The 21,710-nt window shown below is 54.5% G+C and overlaps 1 protein-coding gene across 8 annotated transcripts in view; it reads right to left on the bottom strand.

Moving 5' to 3' along the window:
- Positions 1-21,710, bottom strand: part of CLEC16A (C-type lectin domain containing 16A) — a 199,921-nt gene that overhangs the window by 17,848 nt on the left and 160,363 nt on the right. The window lies entirely within an intron of this gene.

The raw sequence follows: 21,710 nt of genomic DNA, 5'->3' as shown, positions 1-21,710 counted from the left end.
GCGGCCTGCCCGGTCCCTGGGGCGAGACAGGAGGGGCTGGGCCATCTGGGCCTTGAGCCTGGTGGTGGCTCGGGACAGACTGCAGCTTACAGGGTCTCTAGGCGGCTGGGAGCCTTCTCGCCCCCGCTTCTGACTCAAGAGGCTGGCTCTGAAGCCCACGCCAGCATGATGAGAGGGACACCCCGGGGCAGTGGGGGCCGGGAGCCACTGAGGGAGGGGCCACACCCAAAACCAAACTGTCTGCACTGTTCCAAGAACGCGGGTGGGGGGCTGAGGGTGCAGGGTGCAGATTTGAGTCCAACAACGGCACACGCTGTGGGCCAGGCGAGGCCCGGGTGTCTCCCGGGACCCCTCTGAGGAACTTGCACAGAGAGCAAGGCACCTCCCGACACGGTCGCAGGTTCAGAAGGGCAGTGACTCTGCATGCCGGCAGCACCCTCGGGGTCCCCCGCGGTGCCCCCTCACTGCGGGGCTCTGAGGCTGGCGTGGAGCTGGAAGACGCGCAGCGCACGGACACCCTCCCCCCGGTCTCCCTTCAGTGAGCCGCACACAACCAACGGTGTCCAGGCTGTGTGCACGCAACTCTGGGCTTTGGGGCGATCTACAGCTTCCCTCAACGGTCACTCTCTGTGTGCACTTCCTGTCCAGCCCAGGGGGCAGGCCTGTAAATCAGGCCCCTGGGGCAGCGCCATCTCCACGGGCGCCCTGGGCCAGGCCTGAGCAACCTCATCTCAGGCGACCTCCTACATCACTAACTGGCTGTACCTCAAAATGCTTAAAGACTTTTATTTCTGATTGCTTTCAAAGGGGTAATATGTTCAACATATAAAAATAGCGGGGGACTTGGAGACTCTTTTAGCCTAGAGCTCTTTATCCACGGATAAATCCTCCTGGATTTTAAGGACTATACTTGAAAACCTGCAGAAGAGAAAAAATGGTCTTTTAGTATTGCCTTCTCTTTGTGCCAGCTCTCTCCCTACTTGCCCCACTGCTCTCAGGGGAGGCCTGAGTGGGCTGCCACCCTCGGGAGAGATCCAGGTCAAATTGTCCCTGAGGCTGCCGGGGGCATCTGGGCGGTGAGCCCGTCGGCACCCTGCTGTGCTCAGCCGCGCTGGCATCCCTCAGCGCCTGGACACGAGCACCTTCCAGGCGGCCGAGGGTCGGCCAGCAGGCGGGGGTCACGGGCGTACTAGATCTCGGAGAATCCCGTTCAGAGGCATAGCCTCACTCTGGACTTTTAAAGCGGAAGCTTCCCAGGCCTTGGGCTTGGTTCCCAAGGACCGGGTCCCTGCTTGCCCAGCCCCTGCCCTCTTCCAGTGGAATTACCGTCTGCACATTAGTAAGCAAACAGCTCCACAACAGTCTCTCAGCAAAGGCACTAGAAAGCCCAGCAGTGGCCGTCTAGGCTGCCTCCCTAGCGAGGCAGGAAACAGGGCTGAAAGAGCAACAAGAGGGAGGAGAGTTAGACCGTGAGCAGGGAGCGCTTCCAGACACAGGGAGGGGGCCCGGCCAGCGCGGGGTGGGTCCCTTACAGCCCTGCTCGCAAAGGACCACCTCTTGAGGTTTTCACTGGCCCCAGGATCTCACATCCTTTCTGGCAAGCCTCTCACTCGACAGCCCTGCGCTCGGCTCTCGGGCCAGAAGCAGGTGCGTATCCCACACGGATGTGTACGCCCTGCGCTGTGCTCTACAAGCTGGTGGTATGCAAAGGGGTCAGGGCATGCGGTCTGGTCTGCAAAAGGCCTGTGCGCTCGACACATACTTAACACGCTCCCGAGCAGAACCGGGCACCCGTGGTCCTGCTTCCACTCGTGTGTGTCTGCCAGGACTCAGGAGTGCACAGCGGAGCGGCCCACTTCCGCACCTGGGCCGTGTCACCGAGGCCTCTCCCGACAGACTGGGGTGAGGCCAGAGCGACAGATGATGACGCTCTACTGCACATCGTCTACAGAGACCTGGAGATAGCATCTGGATCGACGCAGGTCAGACGTATCAGGAGCGTGTGCAGAGCCGCACAGACATCGTGACAGATAGCGGCCCAGAACAGGCTCCGAAGCCGTAACTGAGGTCGAAGAGAAGGACTCTGTCAACTTCTGTCCCAGCAGACCTGTGGGACACGGGCACACACAGCTCTGTCATCTACAAGGGAGGAGCTGTGGGCAGAGCAAACACTTGGCTCTGGGCCTGCAGGGCCCACTCCGGGCGCAGGAGACGGGGTGAAGAGTGCCAGGGTGTCTGGCCACCCCATGTGCATGTGTGACCTCGAGGAACCATGACCCCACAAGCCTGGGTGCTCTTGCATGTAAAGGGGTGACAGCAGCACCCGCACTGGGCCGGTGGGGACTCAAGTTGAGGCAGTCAGTGTTCAGTTGGCACCAGCAGTTTTGATCACTGAACTAGCATTATGGCAGCTGGAACTTGGGCCCAATGAGGCAAGAACTGGGGACTTTCATTTGTATAAGTGTCTTCACACACGGGGTATGTGGCAGAAGGAAGGGTTCAGCTCTTTAGAGAAAATGACGTAACACAAAGCAAAATCCTGCTTCGTGTTAGTCGTTGTGACTGAAGGTTTTAGGACTCGTTAAAGACGGAGCTTTTTAAAGTCACTTCAAATATCTAAGTTTATGGGATTTACATGAAAACAGTGTATGAGAAAACGAGGTTCTTGTGTTCCCCTAGATTCTGGAAATGTCATCTGTTATGTTTGGGTTCAAGACACACATGACTGTGTTCTGTTTGTTAGTATTTCTTTGCTAGGGAGCCGAACGTATTAGGTGGGACCGTATGAAATTGCCCATATTCGACCAACATGACCAACGAAAATGGCAATTTCGTACAGAAGATGAATTTGTCCCTCTTCAAGATGGCCACTGGAATAATTCACGGAGGGACGGGAGCGGGACAGGGCTGGGTGTGTATTCAAACAAGTGGATTTCCCTAGTTCTCACTCTCAGTCCCCATCAGTCCCCATCACACCCTGTGTGTGTCTGTGTGTCTGTGTGTGTGCACACGTGTGTGCTCCTCTCTCCAGCGGAGATTCATCTTTTCGTTTCTAAAAGGCAGCAGCTTCAACAAAATGCTTGGAAATGATCTTGGCACTTAAGGAGAGGAGTGTGTCTTTCTGATGGAAAATCCCTCAAAAAGGGGCTTAGGGGGCCTTGGAGGGCTTCTCGGGGCTCCAGTGTGACCCGCTTTCCCTCTGTGCTTCCTTGCAAATGCTAAGCTAATGTGTTCGATGCTCAAATCACCCTGGCTGCTCTGCATTTGTAGTTTTGACTTATTTTTTTTTTAACTATTATTAATATTTCATCATAAAAGTATTGATTTCCTTTAACTAAGAGACTTTAAAGTTTGCTGCATCCTTAAGCATGATTTTATTATGTCTTGGGGCCAAATGTTTTTTCCTCCCCCCAAAGGAATGCTTTCCCTTTTATACAATGTGTGTCAAGAAGAAAAAAGGAATTGATTCACGGAATTCTGCACGATAGGCAACTTTTAAGGAACGTCTCTGGTAGGGACCCTGGACTGACATTTCCTAAATGTAACCACAGGGTCTCATTCCTTGTCAAGCCTTTTTATCTGTTAGAGGTAAGAACCAAATCACAAAATTTACATTAAAATATAAGATAGTTCCAAGAGAAGTTAATATGGGAAAATTAAGACAACTCTAGACACGACCCCAAAGCTTAAGGACTCCTTACAAGTGCCTGAGGACTCAAAAAACCTGTTTCCACACTGTCATCTCTCTTCCTTCCTTTAAGAAAGCCAACAGAAAACAAGAAGAAATACTGCCAGTTTGGGGCTGCCTAGAAAAGGCTCGGTTTCCCGCCTTATCTGAATTGCTGGCATCAGGTGCCAGTTGCGGAGTTAGGGAAAGAAGGAGCATGGGGTTTTACAGAACCCATCCAGGAAGCGGGCGGAGGGCAGTAACTGGCAAACCAAACGGAGCGCTCTGAAACGTTTAAATATTGAACATCCTTTCTCCTTCCTCCACATTTATTATTAACTTGGACCCACATCACTGTGCACGTTGACTTCATTTCTTCCCAAGAATCCAAGACACAATGGATGAGGCTCGGGGCCGGGGAGCGGGGGTGGGGCTGAGATTTGGGTTTCTCTCTCTCCTGCCTCGCTGGAAATCCTTTACGGTCAGCCCCACGTTTTCAGAGTCATGAATTCCTGGAAACGTCTCAGCGTTTCAATGGCCCCTGGCGCCCGAATGCAGATGATTAGTGCCCCAAATATTGACACACCAGACCTTCTTCCCCTTCCAAACAAGGGGGCAGCGTCAGAGGCAGGCTGCATGAAAGATGCTGTCGCCAGCGGCCAAGGGAGGTTGCGGGAAAGTCATTCGGACAGGCGCTCTATTGTTTGGGACCGCGGTTCCCTCAGCTTTGCCCAGGTAGAAACAATGCCCCTGATGCCAGGGGAATGTTACAATTGTCCGGTTTAAAAAAGAAAGGAAAATCTGTCTGCAGCCACCAGATAGCCTTTGCTCAGTTACGAGACAGCTGGGAGGGGGCTGGCAGTGACCTTGCTCTGACATATCACATGTCAGCAGCTGGGGCCAGCAGCCAGGCCAACTCAGAGCCTGGACCTGGTGTCATTCCCCGTGAAGACGAACATTTGGGATTGGAAATAGAAACCTAAGACCCTTCCAGAAAACGAGGCAGCATCTTATCTTGGGAACAAAGAAGGGGGGTGAGGGGGGGCTGCTCATTGTGCCCTCCTGTCAAAAGGAAGACCCTCTGGATCTGTGGGCAGGACAAGCTGCTTACAAGCACTCGTTTGTCCTGGGCTTTTATCTGTTGAAGTGAAACTGTCCCAAATGACTGGCTGACAGCTTCCACTTTCCGTTAAAAGACAGTACTGCATTTGAGATCGATGTTTCCCCCTGCAACGCCGTCTAAATTTATCCTGCCCTGCATCCTGCTCTCTGGGCCCTGCACTACGCTGGCGGGCAGCGTCTGTCTTCCGACGCCATCCCCAGCCAGGAGGACTCGAGCACCTGGCCCCGTCCTCCTGTTCATCGCGCGCACAAACACCCCGTTCTCTCAAGGATTCCTCTGCTGCCTGGTTCTCTGAAGTCCCACGAATCAAGCTCTGGCTTCCAGGCTCTTTACCTCGCCCCGGCTCTCAAATCCACCCTGAGAAGCCACCAGGCTGGCTGGCTTTGAACGACGGCTCTTGAGAATCCCCCCCGGCCAGCTCCCGCGCCCCCAAAGCAGCTGAGTACTCATTACTTGATTGCCTTTCGAGGTACTGGGATGATGCAGGCTGTCTCGGGCTCTACACACTGAACTAAACCAGGGAACTCACTTCTCTCTCCAGGTCTCGCTTGGCAAGCTGCCCTGGGAGTGAAATGTCACTGACTGATTTAATGTCTGCTGCCCAGAGAGCCCAGGATTTCTGAAATCTGTCTTCGTACATGTGGTTGCAAGAGCACAAGCCCTAAACAGACATTTTGAGCTATGGTTTCTATTTTGCTGTTGACCTGTGGACTCACTCTCTTTTTGGCAGGAATAAGAAATAAAATAAAAATGAGACTTGACAGGAAGGATGCACGTGCCGATTGCTGGCAGGCACGTGCATGCATGCTGTAAAGAGGGTTTTGCTTTGAAGCACCCGGCAGGCTGACATCTCTGGAGAGCCCCAGTGAATAAAAAACATGGGGTGTGGCCAGTCGGGCATCCCCCACTCTGCTTCTGGAAAGCAGCCTGGCAAGGTGCTATCAAGAGTCGTAAATGCAGGGCATTCCCACTAACCCTAAGGAACGTTTATAAAGGAGTAATTGGGAACGTGGACAAGGATTTCTGTATAGGGATGTTCATCACAGGGCGATTCCTAATGCACCAGAAATAGCTTAAGTAGCCAACATAAGTGGGCTGGCTAAGTAAATTTTAGCTAATCTGGCTGTTGTGGGTGGAATTCTGTCCCCTGCCCTGATTCTTATGTTGAAGCCCTAACCCCAGTTCCTCCAAACGTGCCCTTATTTGGAAATAAGGTCATTCTGCAGATGCAGTGAGCTGAGATGAGGTCATTAGGGCGGGCCCTGATACACCACGAGTGTCCTAACACAAAAGGAGAATCTGGACACAGAGGGGTGTGCAGGGACAATGGCACGTGAGGATGAGGTGGAGACTGGCGGATGCTTGGACAAGCCAACGAGAAGACTGCCAGCAACACACCAGCAGCTGGGAGAGAGCAGGACGCCACCTCATCAACCTCGCATGGTCCTGATCTCAGCCTTCCGGGTTCCAGAACTGTGAAATACTAAATTTCTGTTGTTGAAGCCCCCAGTTGGTGTACTTTATTATAAACCAATACTCAGACAATGGACTATTATGCATCTGTTAAAAACGAAGCCTAGGAAGAGGTATTCTACAGCACAGGGAAATGCTTCTGACATAATAGTGACATGCTTAGAAATGAAACCCCACCACCTAGTGCTTTGGATCTTGGGCGGCACGTGGGCACAGAGAGGGGCATCCAAGGATGCCCACTGCTGCCTGGGATAGCGACAGCCTGGAAAGCACCAAAAAGTCCAGCCAAAGAAACACACGTGTCCACACTGGAATACTACACAGCCAAGAAAAGGAATGAGCAAAATCTGTACACGTTAACACAGGAAGATTTGTGATTCACAGTGGTGTCTGAAATCAAGCTGCAGAAGGGTATACAGAATTATGATTCTGTTTAGGTTAAAAGAAAAAAAAAAGGCAGCCCCAACTCCTAAGACAATTACAGTTCCATAACCCCTTATCCTAAACCCTTGAGGCCAGGTGTGTTCTGGAATTTAGAATCTTTAAGAGTTAAAAGGCTGTGTGGTGCATACATATAGATGAGGTCACACCCTCAGCTGGGTCTCAGGAAGTGAAAAGCAGACATAATAAATTTCTGCAGGGAAAAAACAAGTGTATTCACAATAAGTGGTATCTGCAACTCTTACAAACAGCTATAAATAGCTCAAGGCAGGTTTTGGCACCAAGTGAGTTTCGAAAAATCTTTGGTTTCCAGAGCTGTTTGCCTTTCAGAATCGCAGAGAAGGGGCTGTGCTCTGTCCTGTCCATTGGCCATGGGTACACATATGGAATGCGAGTGCACAGAGAAGGGTCTGGAAGGGGATGGGCCAAACCGTGGGATGTCTGGGGAGGAGCAGCCAAGGGGGACTTAAGTCCCATTTGTCATGTGTTACTTTTTTTTTTTTAATGAAGAATCAACTCGTGTATTTCTTGGGTGACTAAAAATTAGGGAAAAAAAGAGAAGCAGAAAAAACAGAGAAGACCCAGATGACAATGAACTGAACTATTCGCCGTGCTTGTTTCTGCGGGGGTAGGGGGGGCGGGACACTGCAGTGACTTCTTCCCGTACCTCTGCAGTCTCATTGATAATTTTCTGTGTTCGTGTATTAATGCGCACAAATGAATTCGACGGGTCTGCAGGAACAGCTGACTGGCTCCATCCATTCCCGTCATCATCAGTTCATCCCCAGGCTTGGCGACCTCGTGGGCCGCGTCCTGCTGCGCTGCCACCCCCGTCACTCCCGCTCCACCTGCCCAGCCGTGGCCGCCGCACCTCCACCATCGTGAACCGCGGCCCCTTCCTGGGCGGCTGCTCACAGACTTGCCACTTTGATGCATCGCCTCTCTTACTCTCTCTGTCCTTTATTTTTCTGCCCTCCTTGGCCTTTGATTGCTTCCCGGGAGTTTATCATATTGAACTTTTATCCCTTTCCAGGAAACCCTATTCTTTTTTTCTTCCCTTTCACAATTAATAAATAATCGTGAGAGCACTTTTTGAGAGAAGCACATCCTGCCTCCCAAACAGGACCACTGGCGCGTCTCCTTGGGCCCCTCCAGCCTGTAAAGGGCACGCCACCTGTCACCAGGGGGACAGCATTCGGGTCATCATCGCACTGGGGGAAGGGTACCACGGGTGATCTCACTGTCTCCGCTGCTCTCGATCCCACAAGACAGCTGGCTTTCACAGCCATCCTGCAGAGGGGGCGCGCGGAGCGGGGCACTGGCCTGGGGTCTAAGCACCAGGGCACAGCCAGGGACACCGAGGGACAGCGCGAGGGCTAGAGCATGGCTCTGGAGGCACACAGAGGAGTTCAAAGCCCAGCCCCATGCTGACTGGAGCCTCGAGCCTCGTTGTCCCTGGGTACTCCATGGAGGATATGAGCCCTACCTCCCACCTTGCTGTGAGGATTAAGTGAGGAGAACGCACACAACTGCACTCAGCACAGGGCGCACAGGTACAGCATCACAGGTCGACAGTCATGACTCAGTCACAGCACGGCTCTGAGCACCTGTCCTGACACCCTCACCAGTTTCTACCACGCAGAGAGAGGGCACAGCAGCCCCGATGGCCTCCAAGAAGTAACACGGAGCATTCGGGATCACATCTGAGAAAAGCCACAGGAGTGGGCGGACGGAGCGGCTCACTCTCCCAGCACCGGGATGTGACTTCTGGAGCAAGCGGGGACTGTCAACCTGTTTTCTGTCTGAAATGCCCGACCCCAGCCGCCTGCCACTCAGGAGGTTTTTGACCAATGTGCACAGCAGTGACACTACCTACTTTCTTTCTCAGAAGTCATGATTCTAAAGTCAGACCACAAGCAACAGAGATTCTGGAAAGGTATGAAATGCAAACTTATCTCACAATTTACAGGAAAGAAAAGGGAACAGGAGGCTATTCTACCGCAAGAATAGAGTCTTTTCTTCAAAGTCAAAAGGAAATGGAAAAAAGGCAAACCTTAGGCAGAAGGAAGGGTGCCAGGTGAGCCTGCATTGCATCAAGGTTTCCAAATTATTCTGGAATGTGTTGTGGGTTCCAATTTTTTTTTCACATTTGGACTGCTTTAAGGAAAATGTTGTATAAATTGGACCATGTTATGGTCAAAATGGGACACAAATGAGATAGTCTGGTCTTTAGAAAATGATGACAGCTTTGTGACAGCCCGACTAGTTTAGAACTGTCTTTAAATATACAATAGCTGTATTGAGATGTAATTCACATGGGGTACCATCTACCCATGTAAACGGTACAATCCAATGATTTTTATTTAGTCTATTCACAGAGTTGTGCAACCATCACTACAGTCAATTTGAGAACGTTTTCGTCCCCCTTAGAACTAGTCGTGGCTATAACTTGTAGCAGGGGTTACAAACGCATGTATCCCCACGACGCGGAACGAGCCTGTAGCCTGGCCTTCAGGGAAGCTCCCACTCCAGAGTCTGCCGTTTATTCTCCTGTACGTGGCAGGAGACGTTTCATTCTTCACATGAGGCCCGAGCCCGAGAACCTTCCCTTCCAATACAATTCATCAGGACAGCATCCCAGGCCAAACTCCCCCTTCTGTGCTCTCTGCTGACGCGGGAGGAGACCGGGCTGAACACTTTCCTGAGGACCAGCGCCAGGATCTTGGGCCCCACTTATCTGGCCAGGGAGGAGAATGATGAGAAAGGGGAATTCTGTGCCCAGCCAAACTGGTGGCCGATGTCACGTGGACAGCAATGTTTTCTCTCCTTGGGGATCTGGGCGGCCTGTGGGCCAAGGCTTGGTCAACGGCTCTCCTGGCCGTGTGGGCTCGTGTCTGGGATGGATTCCTGCCCAGCTCTGCTCCTCCACCTCCTGCCAGGTCAACATCCCTTCCTCGGAGAAGCCTTCCCAGACTCCCTGTCGAGGTCAGGCTCCTCTGCGGCACGCCATCCCAGCTCTCAGCCGCTTCCCTCAGGGCCCTGATCACCGTCGGCAGTTCTGGACCATCCACGGCATCCACAGGGCCTGGGAGACTGCTCTGTTTAGCTCACCCCTGAGTCCACAGTGAACAATGTGTAGCACATAAAGGGCGTACTGAAGACTTATTGGCTCCATCCATCCATTAATCCCTTTCTCCCCCTTCCTTCCACATCCATGCATCCATCCATCCATCCAGGCAATACTTTCCAAGCACCATCTATATGCCTCCTGGTACAGCTCCAGGAGCTGGGCACTTAGCAGTAAACAAAACACAGTGTCTGCTCTCTTTAAGCTTACAGTTAAATAATGGGATGGAGTAGGATGGGGGGGCAGATGAGGAAGACAGGGAAATGCTGGGAGGGAAGCGTGCTGGAAGAGAATGAAGCAGGTAGGGGGTGTCTGGAGTGCTGAGGGGAAGGGCTGTGGTTTACATGGGCTGGTTGGGGAGGGCCCCTTGGAGTGAGTGAGATCTGAGGAACGCCTGAAGGCAGCGAGGACAGAGCCCGTGGGTACCTGGGACAAGGGGGTTCCAAGCAGAGGCCGCTCAGTGCAGGGGCTGCAAGGCAGGGTGTGCCTGGCATGGTCAAGGCTCAGCTGGAGGCCCCTGGGGCTGCCCTGGAGTGGGCCAGGAACAGCGGGGGAAGTGAGGTCAGCCTTAGGAGGAGCAGAGGGCGCAGACTGTGTGGGACCTTGGGGGCCGCTGTCAGGAATCTGGCTTACATTCTGAGTGGAATGGGAGCCAGGGACGGATTTAAGCAGAGGACACACATCACCTGACTTCCACCTGAAAAGATCTTTCTAGCTACGGTGCTGAGAACGACCGAAGGAGAGAAGCAGGGCGACAGATTTGGAAGGCCAAGGTCAGCAGTCAGCAAACGCCTGCGGGCCAAATCGCCAAACCCCCAAATCGCAACGGACCTGTTTTTGCGAGTGAAATTGCACTGGAATGCAGCTGTGCCTACTCACTTACATACAGGCTGCGTGGCTGAGTCAGGTTGTGACAGAGACCACATGGCCCCAAAGCCGAAAATATTCACTATTTAGCCCTTTAAGGAAAGTCAGCCAAGCCTTGGCCTCAGGGACAGGACAGAGGCAGTGGTGAGAGGGGAATGGCTTTGGACTGCCTCCCGGGTAGGGCTGCCAGGCTGGGTGAGCGCCGGCCCTGGAGGGGACCAGTGATTTGGTCTCCGACGGCTCTGTGTGAGGACCTGTTTACGACTGCCTCTGCTTTGCAGCCAAGTGTGGGTCACCGGATCCCACGGGCTGCCCCGCCTGGGGCTGGCCCCCGGAATGCCCGTTTTCCTCCTCCGAGGGCTGTGTGTGGTCAGCACAAAGGGCGGCCTTTAGCCTCCCTGCTTGAAGCCCATTGGTGCCCCCTGCGCCCCCTGCTGAAGTCCAGGATGCAGAAGTCAACCTGATGCAGAAGGTCACTCCCTTGTGGCCTCATCTCCTGCCATCTCCTGCCACGTCCATCTGAGGCGGCCTGCAGGACTCATTGCACACTGGTTTGAGGAGCCCAGGCCCTGCCATCTGCCTAGGATGCACCACGTTTAACCTGGCCCATCGGTCAAGACCTCCTTCCATAATCCTCCTTGCCCTCCATTCTGGGAGGGCCACCCTGGCTCCCACACCATCCCAGTGCAGACCAGGCTACAGAGCGACAGGGCGTTAGGTGTCCTCTTCCCCAGGACACCGCGAACTCCTTAACGGCAGGGCTTGTCCAGAACCTCCTGCTCCTCAGTTCTTGGCAGAGCGTGGTGCAGAGCAGTGCCCATAATGGGTTTCCTGAAAGCACAGCAAGCTTTGAAGAACTGGCCTCCCCTGAAACGGGGCCCAGGGCACTGAATATATCCCACTCGCATACCCAGAACCTCCAGGCACCCCAAACTCGCTCAGGAGCAGCTGCTGCGATGGAGGGAGAGTGCCTGTCTGAGCACACCCGCAGCTCGCCAAGTTGTCAATCCACTTCCGGGCTACAGTGGAGGCAGCCGGTTATAGGTGCGAGTCAGATCATGAAGAAGTCAGGCTGGGCCCTGTGCCACATAAGCCCAAGCACTATAAGTGCTCGCTGAACATTTGTGGATTAAAGAAGATGACATGAGGCCACAGCATTTGATCCCAATGGTCACCTGGAACCCTCTTGTGAAGGCACCTAGGAGAAATTCAGTGAGATTTTTTTCTTCTCTAATAGTAGTATTCTTTTTTTTGCTGGGGAAGATTGACCCTGAGCTAAACTTCTGTCACCAATCTTCCTCTTTCTGCTTGAGGAAGATTGGCCCTGAGCTAACATCTGTGGCCAATCGTCCTCTATTTTGTATGTAGGATGCCACCACAGCAGGGCTGATGAGTCGTGTAGGTCTGTGCCCCAAATGCGAACCCCGTGAACCCGGGCCACCAAAGAGGAGCATACCAAACTTAACCACTATGCCACTGGGCCGGCCCCTCTAATAATATTCTTAAGACTAGATGGATATTAGAATGAGTCAAGGAGCTTCAAAAACACCAATGACCCTCTCCTCACTCTGATTTAACTGGGCTGCACTGGGCATGGATGTGGGGCTTTCCAAATACTCTCAAGCTGATTCTAGAAATGCGCAGCCAGGGCTGCGAGCCTCAGGGCTGGGCTGGTTCAGCCCAGGGCCTCAAGCTGGGGAAGATCTGGCAGGGGCTGCGCTTCTGCCCCGGGCGCCGCGCGGGAGGTCCTGTGGGCCTCTGGCTGAGTGAAGGGGTTCTAGTTGACTGACGTCCTCATCCCCTCGGTTGGCCGTCCCACAGAAGCTGAGGAGGTACGGCACGTGGGAGGCTGGGTCCGCCTGCCAGGAGAGCGAGCTGACCCGAAAGCTATGCTGAGCCGAGGGGACCCCACCACCCCGGCAACAGGAGGACGGTACCATGGTGCCTGGCTTGGATGTGGTTCGTGACCCAGATTCAGGGATGCGCTCACTCTAAGGTGGATGAAGTAAGGTCAGGAGTCAACCAACCAAGCGGTCTGCTGAGACAGCGCCATGTGCCAGGGACAGAAGATAATTGCAAGGCATGGTTTTGGGCTTCCAGCTGTCTGCAGATTTGAGGTGAATAACTTAGAAGTAATTCTTTCCATGGGCTTGTTAGTTATAGGGTTCTAATCTATCTCGCAGGCCTCTGAGCCACGTCAGTAATAACACAGGATAGAGAATAAGAGTAAAAAGGAGAATAAAGAGAGGTTGGCAAGAGCATGGGCCAGGGTCGGGCATAGGTAGGATAAAACGCTGGTGCTGCTGACTTGCTGTGCAAGTCCAGGTAAGTTACTTAACCACCCTGACCTCAGGAAACCTCAGCTGCACAGTGAGCACACACCTACCGCTCCCCAGGCAGGTTCTCAAGGTGAGAAAAGGAGTCCAGCGAACACGCTTGGGACAGAGCTTAAAGCACAGAAGGTGGCCCATGGATAGGACCCAGGTGAGCCTGACCCCCATCAGGGATGGGGAGCCTGCCCCCTGTCAGTGATGGGGAGCCCACACCCTGTCAGAGGTGGGGAGCCAGCCCTCCTGTGAATGATGGGGAGCCCACACCCTGTCAGTGATGGGGGGCCCGCCCCCTGTCAGAGATGAGGAGCCCGCCCCCTGTGAATGATGGGGAGCCCACACCCTGTGAGTGATGGGGAGCCCGCCCCCCGTCCGTGATGGGGAGCCCGCCCCCCGTGAATGATGGGGAGCCCACACCCTGTGAGTGATGGGGAGCCCACCCCCTGTCAGAGATGGGCAGCCCGCCCCCCGTCCATGATGGGGAGCCCGCCCCCTGAGAATGATGGGGAGCTCACACCCTGTCAGAGATAGGGAGCCCATCCTCCTGTGAACGATAAGGAGCCCAGCCCCTGTCCGTGATGGGAGCCAGGGAGCCCACTGCTTCCCCTCACACTGTTCCTCAGTCCCTTCCTGACTTGGGGCCCTGCACACGCTGTCCCCTGCTTGGCACCCCTTCCCCCCTCCCTCTCCAGTCTGCTCCAGTGCTCCTTCGCTACAAGCCCACCCCACCCACTCAGGAGAGCCTTCCCTGATCCCCACCAGAGAAGGCCAGGTTCCCCCTTATCAACTAATTATTCACTGGTACGATTATTTGAATAATGCCTGTCACTCTTAAAAGACTAAGCTCTGGCAGGGCCGTGAATGTCTGGTTACCTGAGGGATATCACCCGAATCCAAGCTCAGTGCCTGGCTCACAGCAGATGCTCAAAAAACGTTTGCTGAATAAAGGAGCGGATGAAGAGATTAACTCCACGGCTTACCACAGAAGCCCACCTTTGTGGACGCACGATGGCAACGAGCTGAAGAATCCTCGAACGTGCACCACTGAATGGCTTCACTACACTCTGGGCCAGCCCCAGAACCTTCCAGAAAGTTTCTAAATTCATCCCTGACCAGCAGACCTTAAACCTCCACTGCAGAGGCTCCCATGCTCGGCTGGCGCACCAGCATTGTGCGCTGCAGGTCAGCGCCTTATTTTTGTCAAGAGTTCTGGCTGAGAGCCAGCCTGGGGTGCAAAAAGTGGGAGAAAAAGCTGTTGATACATCACACCTGTTGGGCAAATGTCAACCGGCTTGGGGAGGCCTGGACAACCACTTATGCTGCCAGCCGAGCACAGGCATCTCGGGCCTGATTTATCAGCGAGCTTGACAGGCGTGCTCAGAAAACCTTCTCGGCCTGGCAGAGGAGACAGGAGCTCAGCAGCCACATGTGAGCAGCTGCAGTTGAGATCATGGTGTCCAAGCTTCTAACTGAGGCTCCCCCAGGGCAAGGCCAAGAATTTCTTCAAGTCGTAGGCCCTCAGGAGGATCCCCGGACACAGAACTGAGCACACTGTGGGGTGAGATGGCCTAGCAGCCCCAGGGACCACTGTGTGACCTGGGGCAAGTTACTTAACCTCTCTGGGCCTCAGCCTCGTCACTGTTAAGTGGGGATGGTAACAGGGCCTTCCTCCCCAGGTTGCTGTGACCCCCTTGCCTCTGCTACTGTGGAGACACAGCCGACGCTGGCAACACGGTGAGTCTTAGGAAGCGCTCCTCTTCAGTGGTGCCCCAGCCATTCAGACATTTCAACCTCAGAAAGACTCACGGGGGCAGAGCGCAAGGCACACGACCGCTTCCTGGAGGCGCGACCCAGCTGCTCGCCTCACCTCCCAAGTCTCGATTTCCCCTCTCCCTCCACCCATGGTGCTACTGAGATCAAGAACGGGAAACGCTTTGCCAGCTCTGAGGTGCAGTGCGACGTGCAGAGACAGCGCCATCCTCGGGGGCAGACCTGTCACAACCAGGTAAGCTGTACCCAAAGCCCCACTGACTCTCCTGGGGCGCAGCCCCACCTGCCCCGGCTCTCAGCCTCTGGGCGGACCCAATGCCCCCTGCACTGCTGTCTCAGATCTGCTCCCAGCCTAGTAGCCATGACGAGCTCAGGCGACCATGAACCAGGCCAGCATGCCCCTCAGAGTCCAGAGTGCTCAGAACAAGTCCACAGGGCCCCCCAGGCCTGCCCTCCCACCTCGGGGACCGGCGCCCTGCCCCCACTCGCTGTGTTCCTGCTGCACGGGCCCTCGAGGTGATCCCCTGTCAGTGACTGCCCCTCAGTGACCTCTGGCACAGTGGTCACCCACTTCTACGTCTGGCTTCCCGTGCACTGTTGGCTGCATGAGGTCCTGGGGGTGCTGCAGGTGGCGCACAGGGCGCACTTGCTGGAAGAGTGCATGACACTTGAGGCAGCGCCCTCCCTCCCTGGTGGCTAGGGCAGGGCAGGTGCCCAGAGGTCCCCGTGCCTGGCAGAGCCCGGGAGCCCCAGCTAGAGTACTTGTGAGAGCCCTGTGGAGCCACGTGGAGCAACTCCGCCAGCTGCCTGCAAGGGGCCTGTGCCCTGCCAAGAGGCCAGACGTGCTGGCCTGGCCTGCCACCCCCGAGCTGGCCACTTGGCCCCGAGCTGGAGGGCAGGCTGCTCTAGCCCTCTGGGCCCCACTCTCTCCTGCTCAACGGCAGGGACAATGACACACTGGGTGGCATAGGGCACCCACTGAGTGCGGGCCCAGGGCTACGCTCCGCCCCTGTGAGGCAGGTCCTCTCCTCAGCCCCATTTTCCAGAAGAGGCACTGAGGTTCAGGGCCGTGCAGAACTTCCTGTCACTGCACAGCTGTCAATGGGGAGGTGCTGACTTGAGGCCAGATGGGCCGGCTCCAGGGTGTGTGCCCCTAACCTCCTCCAGGCAAAGGCTCCCTGGCAGGGACGTGGCATGCTTAAACAGCATGGTGGCATACTTCTGGCGCACAGTAGGTGCCCAGGTGCTGGGAGCTTGCAAAGTGCTTGAGGTTGGCAGCTTCCCGTGGGTGTCTCGGCCAGTGCAAAGGGCCCCTGCTGACCCAGTGGGGACAGGAGTCAGGATAGAGTGGCTTCTGCACCTGCTCTCTGCTGTGGGTGGGCTGAAGAGGTCAGAGAGAGGTGACAATGAGCAGGCTGTGGCCTCCACCAGGCCCGGCCATTGTCTCGGGACGCCAAAATGCTGCTCTGAGCTGGTGGACATTTCCCTTGGGCATTGGGCTGGAAATCTGGCAAAAAAGCGCATTTTTCCAAAACGCCCAAGGTTTTATAAATGTCAACTATTTCAGAACATTCTCCAGGTTACTAAGGGAGGGGGTGCGTGGAGGAGGCTCATTCCATCAACACTGACTTTTCCAGCCACCAGGCTGTCCCGATGATTTATGAGGGCCTGTTCGGTCCAAGAGGCTGGAGTTCGTGTGGGATCCAGCATCGGAGGCCCAACTGTTGGCCCGTGAAGTCAACATGCTCAGAAAGCCACAACAAAGGGCGGCTTCACCTCAGAAGTACACAGGGCCTTCAAGTGAACTTAGCAGGAAGGGGAAGAACATGGGCACGAGACAACCTTTTCTCGGGAAGCAGCGAGAAGCATTAGAAGGAGCAGGAGTCTGGCACCAGGCTCTCCCTCTGTCGACTCTGGGACCCTGGGCAGGTGACTTTGCTTCCTGGATCTTGCTTGCCCCAGCTGCAAAAGTGGGATTAGTAACAAGACAGTTTTTACATATTTATCTCCTTATTTTACGGAAAGTGACTAGCCGATGCCTAGCACATAGCTGGCATTCAATAAATGGGACTTTTATTCTGGGGCCTTAAAATTCTGTGATGCCAGAAGTATACCACATACACCACGCATCTGAATTTTTCCCAACTCGCAAATATTTTGAGAGGAATCATTTTCTCCGTCCAAACTCCGTATTTCACACAGTTGAAGCATCTGCTCCTGAAATCATGTTGTGAGGGGGCGGTTGTCAAGGACTTGAGCTCGTCACCGCAGCCAGCAGTGGAGACAGAGCAAAACAATCCATCAGCCCCAACTTGACGGGCTGCGGAATGTTTCTGCGATTACTCTGGGGCTTAAGGAAGCAGACTGTTTAAGTGTGAAGAGATGTCACAAAACAGCCATTCCCGTCACACTGGGGTAATATTGACTTATGGCCCTTTGGGAATTTGAGATGTTAAAAAAAATAATACTGTGTGTGTTTTTGGAGACAAGCGCATTTGTACCGAATGCCACGGCTGGACAGCCACAAATAAAAAAAGCCATATTTTAGCCACAGGATGCTGGCTCCAGAGAGAAAAGAATCGTAGAAAGTCACAACCGCCGCACAGATGCCAGGAGGCGGGAGCAGACCCACTGGTGGCTCCGTCATGTCAAGCTCTGACGCTCCGTCTGGGATGACCAGCCAAGCCACGGGTGGACCAGCCCCTGGAGACCCCTGCCAGCCCCTGGGAACCTTTCCAATAATCACAGCTCCTGAAGGCCTCCTGGACAGAACAATACCCACAAGTAATGAGGGTTCTGCTGGATCAGAAGCTGGGATCATCAAAACGCCCTTGTGGCTAAGAGCACAGAGAACATTCAGGGAGAAAGCGAGGTTCCTGGCTACTCTGCCTTACACTAGCCCTGGGGCCTCCCATCCCCTCCTCCACGTACTCCACAGGTCACTGAATCCTGTGAGTTCCACAGCCTAGATATTTCTGGATTCACTTCATGGTTATTTACCCCAGGGAAATCCTTGTGCAAGGGCGCGTGGAGGCGCTCATCATTTGTGAAGGACAAAAAACTGGTCACAACCTAAACATCCATTAACAGGGGATTGGTTAAACAAACAGTGGTTTGCCCACGTGACGGATTGCTCTGCAACCGTCAGAAGGAATGAGGGTGCTCTTACGAACTAACACACAAAAAAATCCGAGACATACTGTTGAGTGAAAATAGCATTCATCTAGGTTAAAATATAAAAAAAAAAGAGGCAATACTGTCATACAAGTACAGCATGTAAATGTGCAGAGAAAGATATAGAAGGATATACGCCAAGCTGGGGAAGGGGGTACCCCTATGGAGAGACTCTCTCTCATCCTTAAGATGGGCACAGCATCACCTACTGAACAGGTGGCGAGTGCCAAGGGAGGGGCTGAGTGGGCCTTGGGGGTCTCTCTTCTGCCCACCCCGTTCTCCCCTGCCCTTCCTGACTCCAGTCGGTCAAAACCCAAGTCCTCTGACTCGTCACTCCTCTGCCTTAGAAGCCCCAATGGCTTCCTCTTGCCTCCAGGGAAAAATTCCAACCCTTCAGCAGGCCTGAAAGCCCTTGGCCATCTGACCCCGCCTAGCTTTCCAGCCTGTCTCCTCACTCCCCTACCCCACGCCCACGCCACCAAACGTCGAGGGCTCCCTCATGCTTTTGCACGTGCTGTCCCCACCGCGTCTTCCCCGTCGCTCTGCACAACCGTTTTATAAGTCCGTGTCCCCCGGCGAGAGGCCTCTCTGTCCACGCGGCACAGAGTTTATTTGACTCACAAGAGACCTCAGTAAACACTTGTTGAACCCATCCTCCCTTCCTGACCCTAGTTAGCGTATTTGTCATGTAACTTCCTTGGAATTTTTGACGTTCCTTTGAAAAATGCCAGTTCTTCCCTTGCCCGCCCCCTATCCCTCTCTGCCTGGTGGTCCCCTATCCTGGCCCCCAGGAGTGCCCCGCGCCCCTCTGTGAACCTTCAGTGCTATTACTGTGTCCCACGCCCGCCTTCTGCTCCAGTTCTTGGCACTCTGAGCGGGCCCTCGTGAATTAACAACTCTCCCTCCAGCCGTCTGCGCCCTCAGCAAGGCCACTAACTCGGCATCTCATCCTCTTAGATCCCAAGGGAGGCACCATGACTGGTTCTTGGGAAGTGGTGCAGTGGTTCTCAAACCTTGTTCCGGGGGGCCCTGGGGTCCCTTGAACTAATCAGAGATATTTTAAGGCAAAAAACAAATCAAGGTGGTCTTTTTCCAATTCACAGATAAAATTAAGGGCTAGAATTTTCTCAAGTTTCTGGGTTTTTTCTTACAAACGAGCCTTCAGTCCTTGGCGTTTGCTATCACTTGTCTGCTAACAAAAACTTGATAAAACAAATGACTTAGCAGCAAAAAAATGACCATCAATATAAAAAGGCTAGGAAAGTTTCTTCAAATAATTTCACGGACTTTTCTTTGAGATGCCGAGACTTGTATCCACAGAACAGAGTCCTGTTCTCTGCTGGTTTCCATGCTCCTGGTTCATGGGATGGAATGGAATACAGCCATAGCTCCCGGGGTTCCCAGAGCACACCTGATCCCCAGGTGTCCTGCTACTGAGCAGTCTTCAAGACTGAAGACGCCGTGGTTCATGGAGTGGGAAGCAGACAGGCCTGGGGCAAACCCCAGGCTGGCCACATGTGAGCTGTGCGACACTGGGCCAAGCGCTCCCCTTCTCTGAGCTCAGGTTTCCTGGTCGGAGGAATGGCCTTGCAGGGCTGCCGTGAGGTTCGCCGAGGAATGCCTGGCTCAGGCAGGTGTGGACTGAATGCGGGCAATCAGCATCACGGGTGAGCAGGTGTGTGCTGGGCCGGCGGCCGCTTCTCTTGTTCTTGGGCCCTGGCTCTGCCTCTAGGAGCTGTGGGATCTCAGGCAAATCACAAAACCCAACGCCTCATGGCCCACCTGCAGGAGGAGGCAAATCTGCCCCAGTGTTTTCTCAGCACCCGATGGAGGCCTTTCTGAAATGAGTGAACCTGTACAACTGCAGGCTGTCTTGGCTATTTACAGCGGACGGGGCTATCGCATTACTAACTTTGTACAAGCTGATCTAAATGTAGAAAGGGAGCCTATTACTGGGGTCCCAAGGGTCCGCCCTGACTAAGAACAACAACAAGGAGAGACACTGAGAGCCGCTGAGCTCCAGTGCACACTGCACACGTGTGGGGCACGCTTCTCGGCACTGACGCCAACCAACTCCTCGCACGCCCCCCAGAGCCTAAGGCGCTAGGTGACATTTCATCCCCACTTTTTCTTCTTTTTAACTGTGGAAAATACACATAAAACTTACCGTCTGAACTCTCTTTTAGCGTACAGTTGAGTGTGTTAAGCACATTCACAGAGTTATGCACCATCTCTGTCTTTTACGTGAATAAACAGGACCAGAGGGTGAACTAAGTGCCCGAGGCCACGGAGGAGCGTAAGGCGGAGCCAGGACTCAAACCTGGACTGTCCCTCCAGGGCCGCGCGAAGCCACCTCCTCCTGCTGATTCTCAGCCGAGCACGCACTTGCTGCTGAGAAGAGAAACTCCACAAAGGATGAGCAGAAAGCACGCTGGGGAAGGACCCTGAATTTGCTTCATGGAGACCTCAGGGGGCGAGATCTAGCGCATTCTATCTTTTCCTGGTGCTTTTCCATGTTTTCCAGGGATCCTGGGACGAATGTGCCTGACTTGTCCTGTGAAGCTCGGATACGAGAGCTGACAGGAGCTGCAGTCTCAGGGCAGGGCCGGGCGTGTGCAGTGTGCACACAAGCAGCTGTGCCACTTGCTCTGGCACAGGCCCGCCCATTCTATGCTGCCAGCCAGGCTGCCCCCATGGGCCCACCGGAGCCTACGGAACAGCCAAGGTCAAACAGCGCTGTGAAGCTGGGAGGGGGCTCTTCCCACCACCTCCTGCACGGGCTCTCCACACTCTTCTCCATGAGCAACCTGGCGAGTGATGGCCTGCTCTCTGATGCACTGTCATTCCCAGAAGGCTCCAGGGCATGCGGTTGCTTCAGCAGTCGGAGGTGGGTGATGACCCCGAAGAGTGAAGCAACCCTCACTTCTCCGGAACTCTCCTCCACCCCCAGGGACAGGCACCTCTGGGGCAGACGGCTGGCTCTGCCTGCTGCGGGCCGCATTTCGCAAGGGAAAGCTCCTCAGACAACAAGCGCTGGTGTGTCTACTGGGAAACTGTCTTTCTGGGGCAGGTTCCAGGAGAGGGAGCCTTGTAGGCCCTGATTAGGAACGTGGTTCCTTCCCAGGCCGTGTGCTCCCAGCCTGACAGTTCTGCAGGTTCTCTCTTCTGGCTGCCCTGGGGGCAACGAGAAGAGGTCTGGCAAGCAGGGGACCCCTGCAATCAGCTCAGGGCTGAGTTTTGAGTGAGACCTGGTCCTCACACCCCTGACCCAACCACCCGAAGGCTGATCTTAGAGACGACTGCCAGAAAGCTTTGAAAGGAGCTCAAATCCTGCTGCTCTGGCTCAGGCAGGAGTTTGAAGTCTCATTTCTGTTTTTTGGTTGTGATGGATCGGACCAGGGGCAAATCTGTACAAGGATGGGCCTGACCTCCGGCCTGGTTGGGAGGTGGTGGTCGTGGCGGAAGTGTCTTTCTGGATCACTGCTTTGCAGGTCTGTCCTGATCCCACGAGGCAGGACCTGGAGTGAGAGACCTGGGAGTGTGCGAGTGTGGCGTACAGAAGACGAGGATGGGGAATGCTCCGTCTAGGCCAGGGCCACCCCAAGAGTCCCCTCTCTAAGGAGGGGCTGTCCTGCCAGGCTCTGACACTCAGAGACAGGTGGCAGAGCCGGCATCAACACCAGCCCTGAAGCAATGGGATCTGGAGGCAGGAAATGGAGGCAGGAACTCAGGCGCCCC

This window comes from Equus quagga, chromosome 7 (genome assembly GCF_021613505.1).
Source record: "Equus quagga isolate Etosha38 chromosome 7, UCLA_HA_Equagga_1.0, whole genome shotgun sequence".
Lineage (NCBI taxonomy): Eukaryota > Metazoa > Chordata > Mammalia > Perissodactyla > Equidae > Equus > Equus quagga.
Note: the sequence above shows the minus strand (reverse complement) of the source record. Positions and strands in the feature narration are given on the sequence as shown.